The sequence below is a fragment of the Rhinolophus sinicus genome, chromosome 5 (genome assembly GCF_057876585.1).
Source record: "Rhinolophus sinicus isolate RSI-liver-muscle chromosome 5, RSI-T2T, whole genome shotgun sequence".
NCBI lineage: Eukaryota > Metazoa > Chordata > Mammalia > Chiroptera > Rhinolophidae > Rhinolophus > Rhinolophus sinicus.
Window position 1 is genome coordinate 106,609,714 of NC_142505.1, and position 12,207 is coordinate 106,621,920.

At 50.9% G+C, this 12,207-nt stretch overlaps 1 long non-coding RNA gene across 2 annotated transcripts in view; it reads left to right on the top strand.

Moving 5' to 3' along the window:
* The first annotated feature begins 9,892 nt into the window (after positions 1 to 9,892).
* LOC141567312 (uncharacterized) overlaps positions 9,893 to 12,207 on the top strand; it is a 66,745-nt gene continuing 64,430 nt past the window's right edge. The window contains exon 1 of one of the 2 annotated variants that reach the window (XR_012489888.2): positions 9,893 to 10,669. This is a non-coding gene — a long non-coding RNA (uncharacterized LOC141567312). The remainder of the gene's footprint in view (positions 10,670 to 12,207) is intronic. The other variant, XR_012489887.2, reaches the window with a different exon arrangement.

The window sequence follows — 12,207 nt, forward strand, 5'->3', positions numbered from 1 at the left end:
TTCTTGTTCGGTCAATCCACAGGTCTTCGTGTGGGGCACGTGCCTCCCTCAAGCTCAGCTTTGGGGTGTACAGTGGAAGCTGTCAGCCTGGGGGCTCTTGTGTCGCTCCATGTGATGTGGTCTGGTGAACTGATGTCTGGAAGCCTCAGGTTCCCAATCTGTACAATGGGCGTAGGGGTCTCACCTGTACAATAGACACTGTGAGGTTTAGAGAAGATGAGCTGTCAGTGCCTGTCACGCAGTAAGTGCTCAGAAATGTGTGCTACCATCACGATTGCTACTGCTTGTCAGGGTGTATGCAATTATAGTCACATTCCTTAAACTGTGAAGTTAAACACAAGCAAATTATTAAAAATCCCTCTGAGGATTCCACCATTGGTGCCTCCTTGCCTGGGGGCTGGGCACACGCCTCGGTTTGTTCTGTCCTCTAGTCTTGTCACCTGACCTTCTTCTGAGCACTTACTTTCTCCTGGGCCAGAGGACCAATGGCCCTTCCATTATCTGCTCTCTTGGTGACAGTCCTGTGACGGGGACTCACCGATTTGGGACACGAGAGCGGAGAAGGCACCCAGCATCCCTTCCCTTCTCCCACAGGCACCTGGTTCCTAATGCAGGCCCTGATCACGTGATCACTGTTTCCCAGGAGAGCTGTGTTGCAGGCACCTCTGGTGCTGAGCAGGGCTCTGAGATGGGCTCACATCCCTGCCCCTCTTCTTATTGGCTCGGTGACCTGAGACAGGCTGCTCACCACTCTTAAACTCAGTTTTCTCGTCTGTGAGACTGGTGGTTGGGAGGGCTCAGTGTGATGGGGCATGTAAAGTCCTTATTATAGATTGCTGTTCTTGTTAAAACATCAGTATATATTTTTCAGTTCCCCCACTGGGCACTGAGGCACATTTTATTAGCTTTGATTTTCCCATAGAAAAGAAAAGCCTTAGTGATGTAATGAAATGGTTTACTATTTTATTTAAGGAGAAAGGGAAAAAAACCTGCTACAAAAAGTGGTTCTGCCCCTCAGCGCTGCCCTCTTAGCAGCTGCCGCAGCCTGACAAGTCTTCTTTTGTTTGCCATCTCCCCCTCGCAGCCTAATGACATTCCTGAAGGTGGCACAGGAGAGCTTCAGGTTGCCATGGCAACCAGGCACCGGCAAGAGTCTGAGAATTCTAGCCCTTAAAAGCGGTAGATTTATTTCCCATTGCTCAGGGAGCAGGAATGGCTGCAGAGATTGGGGGTGGGGGTGGTGGATATGCTGCTTTGAGTCTTGCCATGGTCCCCGTGGGAGGCAAATGAGGTCCTAGGAGGTTAGAGCTATTGTCTGGGAGGACCCAGGACCCTCTCTGAAGCTGTCTCTGTTCCCTTTCCTCTGAATCACATCCAAACCCAAATATAACCTGGAGATGGGAGTGGGGGAGGAGCCAACGAACAAGGGAATTCTCTCTCCAGCCCCTGGCAGCCTGTGCCCACACCCAGCCAGCGTCCTGAGCAGATAGGGGCTATTCTGGGCTCCCAGTGCTTTGCAGGGACTTTGCAGGGGCTTGTCTGAGATGCCAGCATCCTCCACGATCTCCGATGATGCATCACCACCCAAGCTTTTTCACAAATGACAAAGCCCTTCCAAATGCATAACTCATCAGCTTTTCTCAACAGCCTCTCAAAGGGAGACATGGGTCTTGCACCCATTGTACAGATGCAGACGTGGAGGCTCAGAAGGGCCATGCCTGGGAAAGCAGAGGTGACGCCTAGTCCTGAGGTCTGACATATAAGGGTCCATCAGTCTCCAGTCCCGCTAGAGAGGGGCCACAGGGGAGTATGGGGAAAGGCGTGTGTGCGGTCATAAATGGTTAATGCAGAGCCTCCACAGGTGAGAGAAGTTTAGAAGGAGGCAAATTGCCTTAAGTATCAAACGAAGGGGTCCCAGCAGGAATGAGGTAAAGCCCAGAACTTCCCTCCACCTGAAATGGGCAGGTATGATTTGCTTCTAGGATGCTAGCCATGTGCCAGGAAGTCTCCACACCTTACCTGGAGAGCCTCACAGAGCCAGCTTGGAGGGGAGGGGTTGCTACGCCCACTGCACAGTGTGGGAACTGAGGCCCAGAGAGAAGCAACGTCCTCTAGGAGCTGAGAGCAGCCCCAGCCACCAGCCAGCAAGAAAATGGGGACCTCGGTCCTAGAGTCACAAGGACACAAATTCTACTACCAGCCACAAGCCTCTGGTAAGACCCCAGCTGACACTGAGTAGAAGATGCAGCCAGGCTGGGCCCAGGCCGCTACCCCACAAAACTGTAGGACACCCAGCAATGGGTAGAGAGCCCAGTGCTGGCAACGGCCTCCTGAGATTGTCATGAGGAGCAATCTGTATACGAAGTGCTCGGTGAAGAGCCTGGAACATTGTGAGTGACCAATGGAGGGCAATTGGTACTGTGAAAAAAAGTTTACATACACGTGCATGAGGCAAGCATGTCTACAGATTGCCAGTTAGTGCTGAGAAGGAAAATAGAGCAGGGAAGGAAGGGTGGGGAGTTCTCGGGAGTGGCTGTGTGCGCGTGTGACTGTGCACGTGTGAGTGTGTGAAGGGAAGGCGGTGTTCAGTTTTAAATAGGATGACCAAGGAAGGCTTTGCTGAGAAGGGGCCCTGGAGTCAAGACCTGATGGGGAGAAGGAGAGGGAAGAGCACATGGGTCTGTGGTTTGGGGCAGAGGGAGCAGCCAGGTAAGAAAACAACAGGGCTCACCAGGTTCGTCAGGTCAGACTGGAATTTTACCTCCCAGCCCATTCGCACCGGCTCGGAGCCCCCAGCGCTGTGGCAGGCCTCAGCTATTGTGGGTAATTTCCTTTCCAGGCTCGGTGGCTGCCTCGGCCCCAGATCCAGCCTCGTGTGGGCCGCAGGCAGGGTCAGAGCAGGCACAGCAATGCTGTGAGCTGGTGGGCGAGGGTTGGGAGGGAACAGGGGTGGACAGGCAAGGTAGGCGGGGACTAGAGTGACACACGATGAGCCTGCTCCAGGCCTGGCCATCACCACACCCATAGGTCCTGCACTGGCATCTGTCTGCAGACATTATGCTCAAGGGGTGTGTGCAGGATTGTCTTGACACCCTCAGCATTTCCAAGGTCACTGTCACAGCTGACGTCCTCCCCCATCCCCCAAGCCAAGGCAACGCCGGGACTTTTGCACAGTTACGATGTTAAGGAGACACAGGGGCTTTGAAAGCGATCTTGGCATTTCATCCTCTCCCTGTGTCAGGCCCACTCCTTGCTCCTTCCTCTGTCCAGGGCTTCCTTTGTCAAGAGTGGAGCAGTGTGGTGGGCACCCCCTCTTTTGGGCAGTCGAGTCACACCCCCTGAGCAAGCCCCATCAGCGCTGCCTGAGGGATCGCTGGAACCCCGTAAACCCCACAACCCACACCATGCCGAGCCCAGTTACAGGTGGGCTGTGTTTTGTTTCTGAGGGGGAAAGAAGGGACAGGAGAATTCCTGAGTCTGAAAGAAATCCAAGACTCGAATAGAATCACCGTTTTCTTCCGCCTTGGCTGGGTCTCTCCTGGAATTATGCCCAGCATGGCTTAATTATGCCGGTGCCTCAGCTGAGGCTGCAGTGGGGCTGGGGGCCGCTAATCCACCCAAGCAGAGGTGACAGGATTGTGAAGGGAGGAGGCCAGCATCACCTGTTCCAGGAGAACCAGACACCAGCTCCCCCTGTTGAAAGTTCCTGAATGAGAGCTTACCGCCTGCACCATAAAATCAAACTCTTTGAGGAGGCGTTCAAAACCCGTCGTGAAGACATGCTGAATCCCGCTTTCTGTGTCTGCCACTCCACCTGTGTTCCAGCAGCACTGGGCCTGCCTGACCCCGTGGAGACACTGTGTACATTATTCCCATCGCCTAGGGATTCACCCAAGAGTTCTTGCTCATTCCTTAAGATCCACCTTGAATGTCCTCACTCTACCAGGCCTTCCCTGGCCTCACCTGAGCCCCAAGCTGTGTGTTCCTACTGGTGGGATAGTGATGACTCACATGTCTGCCATTTGCCAGGAACCTTTCAGTTGCAAGTTGCCCAACTCTGACTTGGCTTAACAAGAGAGGTCCACCTTCAGGCATGACTTGATCCAGGGACTAATGCGAGCTCAATGAGAAATTGCTGCCCCATTGTGTGGGGCTCATTCTCACATAGCCACGAGTAATGTTAAACTTATATTTCACCAGCTAAGCCATGCCTTCAGGAAAAGAAAACTCTTTTTCCCTACAGGGTAATGTGCTAAGTGAAATAAGTCAAACAGAGAAAGACAGGTGCCATATGATTTCACTTATAGGCAGAATCTAAGAAGCAAAACAAATGAATAAATGAAATGAAACAGAAACAGACTCATAGCGGCCAACAATAAACTGGGGTTGCCAGAGGGGAGGGGGTTGGGGGATGGACCAAAGATGAAAGAATTAAGAGGTGCGAACTTCCAGTTATAAAATAAATAAGTCATTGGGGATATATTATAAAGCACAGGGACAATAATAATATTTTAATAACTTTGGATGGTGACAGGTGGGTACTAGATTGATCATGGTGATCACTTTGAAAGACATATAAATGTCGAATCGTTATGTTGTATACCTGAAACTAATATAATATCGTGTGTCAGCTATAGTTAGAAAACACATTGATTTGTTTTTTTAAGGTTGCAAGCACGGGCGGAATTCTTTCATGGAACTCATTCCCATGTTCATTAGGAATTCACTCACTCAGGTGTTGAGTGAGTGTTTTGTCTTCCTTGCACCAGATAGTGCCACAGGCACTGGGGACACAGAGGAGAGTAAAAGGGGCTGGTGCCTGCCCTCGAGCAGGCTGTCACCCGTCTGGAAGACAAACAAGTAAATACTGGCACAAAGGAATTGCGGATGATGCTAAGTGCGATGTGAGGAAGAGAAAGGGGAACCTGAAACAGGTGCGCGCGCACACACACGGAACAGAGTGAATTCTATGGCGCAGGGGCTTTTTGTTCTGCTGAGCCAGTGACGGGTGTGGGTTTGAAGCTTAAGGAGTAGAACTGAGGGTGGGTTACTGTCTAATGGAGGGAGAAAAGTCAGGAATCTGAGAATTTGGGTAGGGAGGAGGTCAGTTTTTCAAGTGAAGTCCCACGGCTGTATTTCACAATTACTGTGTGCCAGGCAATTACATGTTAATAATTCCCATTTACTGAAAAGTTATAATTTTTTTAAAAAATGATTACTTATTCTCTAGATGAAAAACGACAGTGGACAATTTGTCCATGATCCCCACCTCGCAAGGTTAAGACAGGGACGATGAACCCAGACCATGGGGCTCCAGAAAGCGGACACTAACCATTGTGCTCTTGACAGAGTCTCAAGCCTGGTTCCTTCAGTTCTCATGCAAGTGGTGGGAGGTAAAACGCTGGGAGAGGTTCCCGGCTTCTAAGACAGGCCCCAGGAAGCTGCAGAGCAAGACCTCACGCCCAGGTCCCCCTGTGCCCAGGGCCCTGGCCCGCTCCTGACCCACCCTGCCCTGGCCTCAGCCTCTCATTGCCGGCCAGTGGCTGTGGGTGTACCCGTCAGTACTGGTGCACGTCTGTTCTGTCTGTGAGCAGCACAAACAGGTCACTGCCCCAAGACTGATCGCTGCTGTCTAACATCTGGTGCTCAGCAAGCAACACATCTGTTTCCTTGAAGGGCTGCACACGCTGACAGAGGTTACCGACTTTTCTGCAAATCTGGTTGTAGGGACATGGAGGCCTTGTCATAGCGGAGGAAGCTGATACCCAGGAAGGGAGCTGGCCAAGCAGGATTCCTCGAACCATCGCATATCTTAGTTTGCCTAGTTATTGGCTGCCGAGTCAGGAAAACCCAGTTAGAGCCAAGCACAGCATATGATAGCTGTGGAATATTTGAATAAATGAATGGATGGATGAATGAATAATGATCCCAGCCTCCATGCATCAGACATTTATGGGACACCTACTGTGTGTTGGACGTTGTGCAGAGTGTGGAGAGGACGGCAGCACAGCGCTTTCCATCCAGGACCGGTTAGGAGCTCACATTCCAGGCATGACAGGCGAGTGGACACTAGTCTCCCAGTGTAATAGTAAGTACCGTGTCTCCCCAAAAAGAAGACCTAGTCTGGCCATCTGCTCTAATGTGTCTTTTGGAGCAAAAATTAATATAAGACCCTGTATTATATGATTTATATTATATTATAGACCTGGTCTTATTATTATAGTAAACTAAGACCGGGTCTTATATTAATTTTTGCTCCAAAAGATGCATTAGAGCTGATGGTCCGGCTGGGTCTTACTTTTGGGGAAACACGGCAGTTGTGCCGGAAGTCGGCAAGAGCTACAGTGAATTAACAAACAGTTGGAGGAACGGGCCTGGCCTGGCCTGCTGGGAGGAAGGGAGATTAATGAATTGCTCCGACTGTTTGCCAATTAATGCTGACCTCTGCTTGATGTCTGACCCTCTCCCTTGACATACTGCCCGTAAGTAATATATTCTGAGAAAGAAATAGCCCTCTTCCCAACTTCAGAGGGGGAATTGAACACAGCCCCCAAAATCTGTCTCTGTTCTTGCCTTGTTAACCCGGGCCCTTCACATCAGCTTAAGCCGGAAATTCATTAGCCCTCACTAATGGGGACGGCATTTGGAGCTGGGTCGCAGCATGTGCTGAACACTGCAGAAGTTTCCTCATCCCCCTGAGACCGGGCAGCTGCAGTCCAGAGAGATCTGCAGTGGGGCTTGAAGGAGAAAGACCGTCTCGCCATCTGCTTGTCCATGAGGCCCAGGCGGCACATTTGTTTTGTTGGGTAACCTTGACTCCAGACTGAGGGTCATTGACCTGGCAGTCCCTGCCTCCAGGGGATGGGGGCTGCCCTCAGGAGGGGGGTGGACAAAGGTCTAGGAGACAGGGCTGAGCCTGTAGGGGCAGGGACATACCCAGTTGGGCCCAGTGGATACCTGGTTCCTCCAGAGTCATCAAAGCCCCTTGTTTCCACGGCAACGGAGACTTCTTCCAAACCCAGGCAGCTGTGTGCGTATTTATGAGGCCTGGGAGTGGCACATCTGGATTCAAATCCTGTCTCTTCTGCTCCAGGTTGAGGGTTCTTGGCCAAGTCCCTTTTCTCTCTAAGCCAAATTGCTTACAACATGGAGGTATAATAATGGCACCTTTTTATAAGGCAAAAGGGCAGAAGCTGTCAAAATTCCATCAGGAATTCCACACTCCAACAGCACAAAGGCAGGCACACACACACGCGCACGCACGCATGCACGCACACACACGGTGTTCACTGCAGTGTTATTTTGCAATGTTGGGAGTGGAAACAATAATGTTCCAAATAGAGGGTGCTTACCATTTTTGTTGTTTCCACGTTATGGGTTATTTTGCAGCTGTTAGAGAAAGCAAGGCCGTCTTACAGGTTCTGACAAGGAAAGAGCTCTCAGCGGGTTATGAACTGGGAAAAGCAGGTCTCAGATCAATAGATGTAATTTGACTTTGTGATGACAACAGAACAAAAGCCCCAAACCCAACACACGAGGAAGTCCGACTATAACAGTGCATGGAGGGGGACCGCCGACTGCTTCTATTCCGACCCGATACATAGGTGGGGGTTTTAGAATCCACCACAACCATCCCCCTGGGAGAGGTGTCATGAGGGTCCCAGGAGGTGGGGGTGTGATGGGTGGCCCACGGGAGCTGTCCAGAGAGTTGCAGGCAGTGGCTGCTCCTCAGTCTCGTCAACAGCTAAGCCAGCTTCTTGGGCCTGCCAACCGACAGCATCCACCCTGCGGACACTGGACTGTCCACCATGCAGAGACAGCCCCAGGTGAGCGCAGGTGAGGGTCCCCAGGCTGACCCAGCTTCTGGAGCGGCCCCTGGGCTGGCTTCCTATCCCAGGCTCTTTCTGAACCTCTGCCCTTTACTATCCTGGCTTGATACCTTCTGCTCCCTTCCGCATGTCCCCACTGATGCAGAAACTTCAGGAGTGGGGACATGGGCTCTGCACAACCCCCACCCACAGCTCGCTCTCTCTCTCTCTCTCTCTCTCTCTCTCTCTCTCTCTCTCTGTCTGAGATAGTCAGGCTATAACCCATGCAGGGTTGCTTAGCAAGGGGCCCAGGGACACCCTCCCTGCTTTGGGACCTAGCACCCCACCCCACCCCAAGCAAATGACACTTTTTTTCCTGAGGTGCCAGACTTTTCCTAAAGTGGTGAAATCCAACAGCCCCTAGGTATCTGAGGCACCTCCCGTTGTTTGCACAGAGCACTGGGTCAGCTGGCTTGTGGCATGTGTTTTTACGAGAGTGGAAAGTTATTTGTGCCCAGTCACCACCTAACTTCTCTACAAAAGACAGAACGTTCACCAGCTGACCCCCTATGAGGGGTCTTGCTGGCATCTCTCATGCATTGCCTCTGCAATGGGACACACACCCCTTCGGCTGGTCTCCAAGCCGACAAGGAAGGCCTGGCTGCCCTGAAAATCATGGGGTCCACCTGGCAACAACCCTACAAAGGGAGCAATATTCCCCTTCATGTTACAGAAGGGGAAACGGAGCACAGAGAGGTTGGTCCAGCCACCAAGGTCACACAGCATGCGTGTGGCCAGACCAGGATTCCAAGCCATCTCTGTCCAAAGCTTGTCTGTGAGCCACATTTCGTCTCAGACTCACTGTCACTGTGGCCTGAGTTCTAACAGGTCCAGATCATGGTGGGGATGCTGGAGAGGGAAGGGTTAACTCTGCCAAGGCAGGGAGAGGTCAGGGGAAGGAAAGGAAAGGAATGAGGTGGTCTGTGTTGCTTCTCTGTATTTAGCTTGGCCCCATGCTGGCACTGGTTTAATTTAGATTCATTAAATGAGAATAAAAATTAATTGGATTTATTTGGGAAACTATTAAAAGGCCCAAGTCTTGCCTGGAGGAATAAGCCACACAAAAATGGGCCTGGGCCTGATGGTAAGAATTTTCTTCATACTTGAATATATTTTAAAATAGGTAATTCCTTCATGTGAAACAGACGTTGAGATATGCCTTTCTTGCCCATTGCCTGCCCCACACCCCTCCCTGGCCGCCCTGCTTTCTTCCCAGAAAGCACCCACTAGTACCACTTTCTGTGTGACCGCCCACTGGTGCCCCGTGTACACTCTGTTCTACATTGTGCTTCGTCGTCTACTTTTTTCGTTCACATCACTTCATAACTAATTTCTTTTTGAAAACTGTGTTCCATTCTATGGCTCCTACCACAATTTACTTGAGCAATCTCCTATTAACGGACACTTAGGGTGTTTTGATGAATCCTTTGGTATCACGATACTGAAATACAGAACTCGGTACCCACAGTGTTTTACACAAGCTTGATGGCAGAGCTGTGCGGTAAGTGCTTAGGGGTGTGGTTTCTGGATGCACTGGGGGTGTGCCTTTGTGGTTTGGACAGGAGGAGCCTCGTTCCCTTCCCCAGACTGTGCCACCCACCAGCCACACACGCGTGTGCCTATTTGTCCACAGTCTCAGCCGCACAGCGTGTTGTGTTCATCTGTGTGACTCCGATTGGTGAAAAACAGCTTTTCCAAGCAGTCGTAGTTCTCCTTACTATAAGTAAGATCTAGGATGTTTTCCCATTTCAGAGCTATCTGAGCTGCTTTTTCTGTGGATTTCTCTATTGTTTGACGGTGAGACTTTGGAACACAGGTGTGTAGGAAGGGAGGATGATGTAAAGAGACAGGCAGGAGGCGAATCAGTTTGCTTTACGGAGATCCAAGATGGCGGAGTAGGTAAACACTGGGCCTGCTGCCCTCCGTGAACACATTAACATTACAACTAAATTATAGAACAAGCAATCTAGAGAACTGTCTGAAGTCTGGCTGGACGGAAGTTTTATAACTAAGAAGATAAAGAAGAAGCCACGTCGAGACTTGTGAGGGGCTGAGACATGAAATGGGCTGGCCCCACACCTGGGTGTGGTGATTGAGAATCAGGACGGATCTCTCGGCCACAGAGGTTCCCCCAGAGGAGTGAAGGACCCCAGGCTCACTCGGGCTCTGGTGTCTGTTGAGACCGCCCTTTGTGTGTGCCACTTGTGGGGCTAATTGCGTGGTGTTCTGCTGTGGTCTGAAACCAACCTCCAAGTATGTTGGTTCTGGGGCCTTTTAGGAAGGGCTCCAGTGCAGGCCCAGGTCAGCCACTGCCTGTGACTGGCCAGGGTCTACCTGGTAGGAGCTACAAAGTGATCCACAGTTGGTCGTTGCCTGTGCTGGACCTGGAGGCACGTGGGAGAGGCCATGTTGTGAACCGAGGTTGGCTGCCACCAGTACAGGTCTGGGGTAGCTCCGCAAGAAGCCAGGACACTCCAGGGCCTGCTGCCACCTGCAGGCTCCCATGAGGTGCAGCTGCTGATAAAGCCTGGTGTGGTATGGCGTTGGGTGAGGCAGGATCTCAGTGAGTCAGCAGAACAGAGCTGCAGAGCTCACCAGACCAATCAGATTCAGATTAGGCCGTGAGGGGGCGGGCTTAGCCCAGGAAAGATGATATCCACCTGCTGGCTGCATGGGAGAAGGATCCCACACAGGGAAAACGGTGACTACCTTCCAACCCTCTCCTGCAGCCACACGCCTCAGTCTGTCCCTCGTATGTCTACGATGCCTCTCGAGTCACTGTCCCTCTGCTGAAGCCTAAGGTGAGTGCCTGCGAGCGAGTGAGTCTGTGCACAGGCTGTTTAAGAGGACGTCTGGGTTTCCCACAGCCTCTGTCCCACCTGGATGGTCCGAAACCCCACTGTTTGTCACAGCCAGATGTGTGGTGCTCTTCTTCCCGGCACCAGTACTCCGGGCTGGGGAAGCCGGTGTGGGGCTGGGGTCCCCAGCGAACCTCTACAGCCAAGATATCCTTCCTGGTTCTTAACCACCACATGGAGTTTTGGGGCCCGTTCCTCGCCTCTGCCCTTCCTACCAGTCTCGACATGGCTTCTTCCTTATGATTTTTAGTTATAGGACTTCTGTTCAGCTAGGCTTCAGATGGTTCTCCAGGTTGATTGTTCTGTAATTTAGTTGTAATTTCGATATGTTCATGGGATGCAGTAAGCACAGCGTTTATCTACTCTGCCATCTTGCATCCTCCCCTCTGATACACAATGTCTGATTTAAGAATGAATTGCTCAGGAGACTCAGTTAGTGTGTGCGTTCATTCTTATTCAAATAACAACCATTGCCTCTTCTATTGTCTCTGCCTTGAGCCTGCCATTGCCCGGGCAGCCCACAACAGACATTTATGGAGACTCAAGGCTGCACCCCGGGGGTGAGTGGTTCTTATGCATCCTGGTTCTCAGAGACCCCAGCTGCAGTGATGGGGAAACAGATCTAGTGGGATGAGGAGATGGGAGTTTAAATCTCAGGTCTGGTACTTACCGTTGGTGTGATGAGGCCCAAGTTACATCACCTCTGTGAACTTGGTTTTCTCACCTGTAATGTGTGGGAGCAGTCATGCCGCCCTCAGGCTCTGTAGGCATCACATAAGATAAAGCATGCAGAAGGTCATGGCTCTTGCTTTCACAGCTTTCAACAAAAAAAGCAAATGAAACAAGACGGAACCGTGTCTCATATGCTAAGCTGGAGCCAGAGGTCACATATTTAAAAGGATTTCAGTAATTAACAGAATCTTGATGTTCAGTTTCTTGGGGAAAGATGACTTTTCTTTTTTCCCCCAGACTATCATACCTAGGAACTAGGTCTGGCTGTGAGACGTGAGTGGTTGTTAACTCAGTTTGGAGGGGGCTCATTTGCCTGCCATGTCCCCCCACATATCTACTGCCTCCTACTGCCAACTCAGGGTAACAGCTATACTTACAGCACCCACCTAAGACCAGGGTGTAACTTTGAGAATGGAAGCTACATGCAAGTTCTTAATGACGTCACACTAGCTTTGCAATACCAACCCCCATATTTCTTCTATGTGTGAAAGAACTGTATTTCTATTCTTTTCATTCTTTTATCTGTTTTTTTTTTTTTTTTTTGAGGAGGCCAGAGATGCTGCTAAATGTATTTCTATATTTTTAAAGCCCTCCTCTTTTTGGTTTTCTGATACAAAGAGCTGAACATAATACTGATACCTCGAACACGTGGTTTCTGCCCCCAACACCCATTCACTCTCCTTGTAACCACCCACAGTTTCCCTCCATGGGGCCACCTCCTCCTCAACTTTCAGCTTGTGTGTTTCTGG